Source organism: Camelus dromedarius, chromosome X (genome assembly GCF_036321535.1).
Source record: "Camelus dromedarius isolate mCamDro1 chromosome X, mCamDro1.pat, whole genome shotgun sequence".
NCBI classification, from domain to species: domain Eukaryota; kingdom Metazoa; phylum Chordata; class Mammalia; order Artiodactyla; family Camelidae; genus Camelus; species Camelus dromedarius.
Window position 1 is genome coordinate 101,376,657 of NC_087472.1, and position 8,034 is coordinate 101,384,690.

The window sequence follows — 8,034 nt, forward strand, 5'->3', positions numbered from 1 at the left end:
GGAGGTTTGGGGAGTGTGAAAGAAGAAAAAGCTTTAGGTAAAAGCTTTAGGTAAGATTGGGATTGCTTATTGACCACACCACCCTTTTAAGGAAGGTGCTGTAGATTTGCTCAGTACCCCTATCTTATGTCTAGTTGTAGTAGAAATTTGTTATTTGTGCTTGCTGGTCTGCTCTCTCTTCCACTGAGAATAGCATCCCAGTCTTAGTCCATATAGTTTGTCTGGGGCTGTCTCTACCCCTTTGATATCAAGGTGGAGGACACATGTATGAAGCCTGGACAATCAAAGTGTTTCATTCCTGGAACCATAGTGATTGGTTCAGGGATGAACACAGGACCCAAGTTGGTCCAACCAGAGTTAAAACTGGGACTTTGGCTGGAGTGATAAAAGTATGTGCTTTGTTCCCTTGTTGTGGAGCTGTGGGGATATGAATCTGAAATTGCTGAGGCTGTCCTGCCATGACAGGGGAGAACTTGCCAGAGAATAGAACCACCATTGGGGAAGGCTGAGCTAGAGAACAAACAAGACCAAGTCCCAATGACATCATTTGAACCCCTGGATCTAGCCATGCCTGAAGTCATCCCTGTAGTTTGTAGTTGAGTCTATAAATTCAGTTCTTGGCTTCTTCCAGATTGGATTGAGTTTTGTAACTGAGAGTCCTGAGGCTGTGGTCCTCTGCATTTTTAAGATGTCTCTTCCTTGGTAAAATGGGCCTCAGGAAGGAATTAAAGTGGAAAACAGCTGGTCCTCAGGCTCCTCCAGGCTTTGCCAGGGAAAAGTGGTTTCAATCACAGAAGAATCAGGCTTCCACATACGGAAAAACTATAAGGTAAAATCAAGGAGAAATTCATTTTTTCTTGTTTTGTTTTGAGGGGATGAAGAACAGATGAATGCCATTACAACTACTAATACATTTCTCTTCATTTGTTCAACAAATATTTATTGACTACCTTCCATGTGTTAAGAACTATGTTAGGCCCTGGAGACACAACATTGAGTAATAACAGAGCAAATTCTTGTTAAGAGCTTACTATGTGTCAGACTCTGTTCTGGGAACTTTATGCTTATTAACTATTTTGGCCTTTACATCTACCCTATCTGGCAGATAAGTTTTACCATCTCCCATTTTATAGATGAGGAAACTGAGGCACAGCAAGATTGAGGTAGGAAGAAGGAGAACTAGTTTTGAACTTGGGGATACCAGCTTCAAGTCTGAGTGTTAAAATCATTGAACCACACTGCCATGGCCCTAGCTCACTCAAAGCTCATAGTGGTTTCTACAAAGAACCATCCCAAGAGTCTCTTAGGATCTCTGCTCTGAATTAGAATCCAGTTTAACAAACTCTGACTGACTTGAACTGCAGCATCACTTGTTGAATTCCAGGCTCTGCTCAACTTACCTTTGTGAAATTAGTCTTTAGCTATTAATATGTGTGACTCTGGAAGGGGAAGAGGGGATAAAAGGTCACTTAGAGATACAGTTTAGTCTAATGGTTAAAAGCACAGTTTTTGGACTCATCTGAGATACTGGGTTCAACTCTCTACTCTGCCATTTTCTAGCTGTGTGACCCTGCAGAAGTTACTGACCCTCTCTGAGCTTCTGTCTCTTCATCTTGGAAATGGGGTTAATGATTTCACTTCATCTGATTGTTGCACAACTGGAACAAGGTAATGAAGTGCCTGGGGCAAAGTCAGCACCCAGTAAATGCTGGTTGTGATAGCTCTTCCTCTTTGGCTTTCTCTGTTACATGAGGAGTTGGGCAAGATGCTCTCTGAGGTTTCTGCTGGCATATGTTTGTGTGACTAGAATTTTCCAAATGCTAATTTGGGAATGGCAAATTCCCATTGTCATGGTTTTTCTTCTTAAAGAATTATTTTCTGTTGTGTCTCTGTAAAATTGGGCTTTTGGTGCTAGTTTGCAGCCACAGGAGCTTAAGACTTTTACATGACATCATAAGTTGGTGCCCATAAAAGTGATGAAATGCCATATACCAAACAGTGAGGAAGAGTATTCCAAGGACCCTAGTTCAAATCTGGACATTCTTCTCTGGTGGGTGGGGGTGTATGGCTTGGCTTCCCCTTCCTTGACTCCTCTAATAATTCTGGAGACACTCCCACCCCCAAGCTAGAGGAGGAATTGTTGGAGGGGGCACGGAGTGAGGAAGAGTAAAAGAGGGGAAAGCAAAGACAGCAGGACAGGGAGGAGTGTGGGGAGGGGGAAGGGATGGAAAGGCTAGAAGTCAACGAAGAGAATACAGAGAAAGAAGAACTGGGTAGGCAGACTAGGGAAATCAGCTCAGACCTCACCATGAAATGTTCAGTCTGTTCTAGTAAAACTTGATTTCTAAAATGTCCTGTTGGAAACGTAGAACGAATCCAAAAATAGAGATTTATATTGGGTTGAGGAAAAATGAATGACCATCGCATGCTGCTTAGGAGCAAAACTGTCATGATACCATTGACCTTTTTTCCACTCTGCAGGTCATTCACAAACCATAATTTATTTCATTGCTGAAATACAACACCACATGCAATACAAACCAAAAATAGGTGAAAAAGACTAAATGTCTATATTCCTCAGAGAGACCCTCTCCAATGGGATGAATTTTCCTTCCTTCATTCACTTATTCATTGCTTTATCTACCAGCCACTCATTGGGCATCTACTTTGTGCCATGCCCCATGTTAGATGGTAGAGATTCAGAGATAAGTAAGACATGATTCCTGCCCTGTAAAGAATGATAATGCAGTGCCAGTTTTGACACTTCTCCCATCTAGAGGTGAGGGACCATATCCCTTCCCCTTGAATCTTATCTGGTCTTAATGACTCACTTGTAACCAATGGAAGTAATGTATCAGGTTAAGTTATAAAAGGTAATACAGCTTCTGCTTTGCTTTCTGGAGCATTTACACTAAGAGACTTGAACTGCCATGAAAGATGTCCTACCACCCTGAGGCCACCATGGTGTGAGGAAGCCCAAGCAACTACATGAAGTGGCCATGTGTACAAGTTGTGATAAACAGATGTCCCAGCCAATAGCCAGCATTAACTGCCAGATGTTGAGTGAAGATCCTCCAGGTGATTTCAGCCCCCAGCCATTCAGTCACCTCCAACCACTGAATCTTCCTAACTTAGGTCCCAAACAACATGGAACAGAGGCAAACCATCCCTACTGTGCCCTGTTTGATTTACTGACTCAGAATCTGGCTATGGACATAATAATAGTGTTGCTTTATGTCACTAAATTTTGGGATAATTTGTAGTAGTAGTAGTAATCGGAACACTTTCTAGTGATTGTTAAAATCCCAAATAAATCTGGAAACACAGTTATTAAATGACCACCATGGTCCTCATCCCCAAAGGTGTTTATCAGTTTCCCATTTATAATACTCCCTGGGACTTACAAACAGCATTTTAAAGAGTTACTGTTCTCAGGAAGCTGAAAGCCTCAGTTGGACAGACCCACCCAAGAGGCTTAACTGAGAACCAGAATATGTCAAGGGGACCAAAAATCTGACCCTTCAAGAAGCTTTATGAATGCAACAGCCTAAAAATGACAACAAAATCTCTTCTTTATACCATGATTCAGGTATGTGCCAACTGCTTAAAATCAACTTCATTTCCCACCAGTTGTTCTTTTCTTAGAGTGCAGATACCTAATCATGATATCCATGCATCAAATAAAATATGATTCCATCATAGACTCATGGAATACTGAATCTAAAGGAGGTTTACAGATCTCCTGATTCAACTCGCACACTTACCTAATGAGGAAATTACTGAGGTCCAGAAGATTGGGTTCCTTGTCCAGGGCAACACAGCTAGTTAGTGGTCAGGTGCCAGGAACCAGGGCCCCCCTCTCATTTGTATACAGTCTCTTCTCCCTGGACATCAGGGAAGGCATTGTACTCAAGGTGGCATCATGGGGAAGTTCCAAACACAGGTCATGGAGTCCAACAGAACTCCCAGTTCTGCTCCTTCACACTAGCTGTGTGAATATAGCCAAGTTACTTAACTTCTCTGAGCCTCTGATTTCTCCTCTGTAAAATGGGGGATAATTATGAAACTTACCAACCAGGGTTCATTATGAGAGTTCATTGAGATGATGCACAGAAAGCACATCGCATTTTGCCTGGTCCAGTTTGTAGTAAGCAGTTACAAAGTCCAGCTCTCTCTAGAATGAAACATTCTGGCCTGTACCTTGAAGAAGTGGACTTGAGGCTGAGTGAGGAGGTTTGCTTCATTGTTTTCTAGTTTGAGGGTGATCAAAGGTTGTCCAGGCTGGCACTGCCGCCAGCCCTCTGGGAGAAGTAAGTGGCTGCTGGCCTCATTCGAGTACCTGTGAGGTTGCTGCATCCTTGCCTCTCTTCCCTGGATGCTGACAGATAACTCCTTGGCTTGTCCATCTGAGACATTCCCCTCCACCTGTGAATGTTGTTTCAACTCCACTGGGCATAATGTACCTCGATCTAGTTCCTTTCCCTCTTGCTTCTCCTTGTCACCTCTCAGAGTTGAGGGCTCATTGTGGATGTCAATAAGGGGCTGCGATGTCATCAGTTTCCTGCCTTCTTCCACCAGTGGAGCCCCATGGGAGCTGCACAGTGCACCCCTGGGGCAATAAAAGTTCACCTGCTCACTTCTGGCACCTGGTACCTCAGAGCACCCTGGTGACCTCAAATCCTGAGGCAGCCTCCAGAGCTCAGCTACAAAGCAAGGGAGAGAACTGTGGGGGGCCCCAGACAGAAGCAAGTTGAGAGGACAGCCCAAGCGAACATTCCTGTCCAGGTGTGTGGAACAGATCTTATGCTAATGGTGCCCATTACCAGAGAGAATAGATTAAATCTCCTTTCAACTTTCTGAGGCCCAGGAGGCATTCACAAGCATTTCTTATAAATGTACAGTGTGCTAGGCATTATCTTAAGCCCACAGGAAGGGTACAAAGATGAACAAATTGGCAACCTCCCTGCTTTCTATGAGCTCGTAGTTTTGTGAGAGAAGCCAGATTCAGAAACAATGACAACATAGTGTGATCAATGTTGAATTTGCGACAATAGCAAGGGACAGAGGGCGTGGCTGTTGGTGCTGTCAGAGGTAGAGGGAGCGGTGAGGAAGTCTTCACAGAAGAGGTGCTCAACAAAGAGTAGAGGTTGCTAAGGTGCCAAGTGAGATTCAGGCCTAAGGAACAGCATGTGCGAAAAAAGGGCAGCAGTCTGAAAGAACGCGGAGTGTTTGGGGGAGTACAAACCATCTGGTGGGAAAGGAAAAAGGTGGTGGGAAAGGTTAAAAAATGATATAGGGCCAGATAAGAGAGCCCTTGGCTGGATATACAATGGGGAGTTTGTACTTTATTTCCTAGGTGAAATGGAGTTACTGATGGTTATTGAGCAGGGGAATGACATGCCATTTTGTATTCCTGAAGGATAATACTGCTTCCAGTGTAGAGGATGAAGCTGAGGGGCCTGAACTAAATGCAGAGAGAGCAATCAGCAGGCTCTGACTTCATCTAGACAGGGTGGGATGGGTTCTTCCGTGTGGCAAGGACCCTCGGGGTGGGGGCTGGCGGAGTTCCATCTAGCTACAGCCTGACCAGACTGAACTTATCCACCTCCCTTCTGTATCCCCCAGACTCTGACTAGGAGTAAGTGCTCCATAAATATGTGTTAAAGGAATGCACAAATGTGGGATGTCCCGCCCCACAAGGACTCCCCATGATGTGAATCAGTGACCTCGCAAGAGCCCAAATTGTGCTTGGATCTTGACCTCCTGACATAGAAAAAGGAGGTTTCAGTCTGCAGCAGGTCAAATCAGGACTGGATTGCTCTGCTCCCTGTCACTCTAGGTAGCAAAAGTCTCATTATTTAGGAAGAGCAATGGACAGATTTTGTTCGGAGGTCAGGGACAAAGGAACAGAAATCAGGCAGATGATTTTGACTGTGATGTTAAAAATGCTACAGATACAGGCATTTGCTGCTTTGCACTACTGTCCCTTACAGTTCCAGAGGCCATTCAGAGCTGTTAGCTCACCTTTGTGTCTATATGTCCTGGGGGGTAGGCACCTTTGGTGCCCCCAGAAGCAGATCCTGAAACAAAGTCTTAAATGCAAGTTGTTTATTTGGAAGGAGGAAACACTGGTTGGAAAGTGGAGGAGTGAGAGGGGAAGGGAAGGGAGCCACAGTTGCGTGTGATAATAAGCAAGTCCCCACTATGGGCTCCTGGAGATCAGTCCCAGTGGGGACCTCCGGGGGAGAGTGTTGAACATTCCAGAGTTATCCCGCTGCTGGGATGAGGAAGCTGGGGTATTTCTCCACCAACTCCCCATCTGTCATCGTTTGAGGGCTGCTTTCAGGGGCGTGAACTCTCCAGCATTTCCATCTTGCCCTGAGCACCAGTTCAGTGTGTTCTCATAGACAGTTACAGATATTGGCAGTAAGCAGCGTTAGGTGTGTAGGGGGAAGTGCAGGGTACGTGTGGGTGCCAATAGGGTCTGTTACCGGTGCTTATAACCACAGGGAGGGCATCCAGCCCCACCCTAGAAAGATTCTTCAGTCCCGAGCTTAGGAAGGAAAGGGTGTGTGATAAACACTGAGGTTTAATGGAAATGCACTACTGTTTTCATATGGGGTATGGAGGTGCAAGTGTCAGAAGCCTGGATTTAAAAAAAAAAATCTTTGTGTCTCATTCATAGTACAATCAGATGATCGCTTGGGCTTTGGCATATTTTCTAGCTCGTTGAGGGTGGATGGTAGGGTAGTACCATTCCATGGCATGGCTCAGAGGCAGGAGTATCCCCATAATTTCCTTCCTCCAAAGCCACTTTTTTGGGGGCTGCTTGGTCAATAAGCTTATCACTGTCTTTATCTTAAAAGTCTTCATAGAATATTGTGGTTTGCTCTATTAGCTCTCAGCAGCCCATTCCTGAGCTCGAGGAAGCTTGCCTTCTTCCGAGCTACCCTATCTTTCTTCGGGGCAAGAGACATTTGCAAATGGTTCCTCTTCTTCTTTTTAACTTCTTTCTTAGTCTTCTTCTTATAGACTGGATTCTCTTATAAAGCAGCATGAGCTTTCTTATACATATCCTCCACCATGTCTAGAGTTAATGTTGTTCTTTATGTAGTGAGAGAATTGTTTCTTGTAAGCATCTTCAATTTCTTCAGTTAGATTATGCGTATCATCTGCAACATTCTGACTCATGATGTGCTTCTGGTGTATTTCTGCGTTGAATTCCTTGCTTTCTGAATCATAACCAGGGGATTGTTTGGTACTGTGAGGGATAGACAAGCCTCCATCCACAGCGCCCTTCAGGGTCCCCCAGACTTTGTTTCCAGTAGTAGATCTAGCAAGCCCTGCATCCAAATGGCAGGTAAAGGCACCTACCTGATTGACCATCAATGGTTTCCATGTTGTGGTTATCTGCGGTCACCTCCACTTGGCCTTCAAAGATCTTGTCCATGCCAAACTGACTGAGAAGCCTTTGGGCCAGCGGCAGGCCAGTACAGTATCCTGCAGCATAATTTGTCAGGCCAACCTTCACACCGTACTTTGGGAGTTCCTGTGCATTAGCAGCGCAGACTCATATTCCCTTCTGTGTGAGCGTAAGCGATCTGACAAATGATATCTGTGTTGGTTACATGAACTCATCCTGTATTTGGGTGTGTTGTCCTTATTTTTATCTTGGATTACCAAGCATTTCCCAGTGCAGTAATTAATCAGTTTTACTCTCTCATCTTGTAAATTTCACTTGGTATCTCTTGAAGTAGGTCTTAATCTTAACAACTTCAACAAACCCCATCCTGTGGAACAGAGACCGTGTCTGCAGCTTGCCAGATCTGCAGCCTCCAAAGCCACTTTGAACAAATACACAGATACCACAGAGAAGCCAGATGTCTGCTAGCTGATGCAGCCAGACGTGTCAGCCAGCCTACCTCAGACCCCAGAGAACAGTGCCATGCCACAGCCTAGGACATTCCAGAGCTGCCATTCCTCAGAGACCTTGGACCAGTGCTGGGCAAACCAGTGAGACTTAGCGTCACCTGG

General features: G+C 44.8%; 1 pseudogene; it reads right to left on the reverse strand.

The window, feature by feature from the left end:
- Positions 1–6,894: 6,894 nt before the first annotated feature.
- On the reverse strand, positions 6,895–7,789 carry LOC105098068 (large ribosomal subunit protein uL18-like; annotated as a pseudogene).
- Positions 7,790–8,034: the final 245 nt, after the last annotated feature.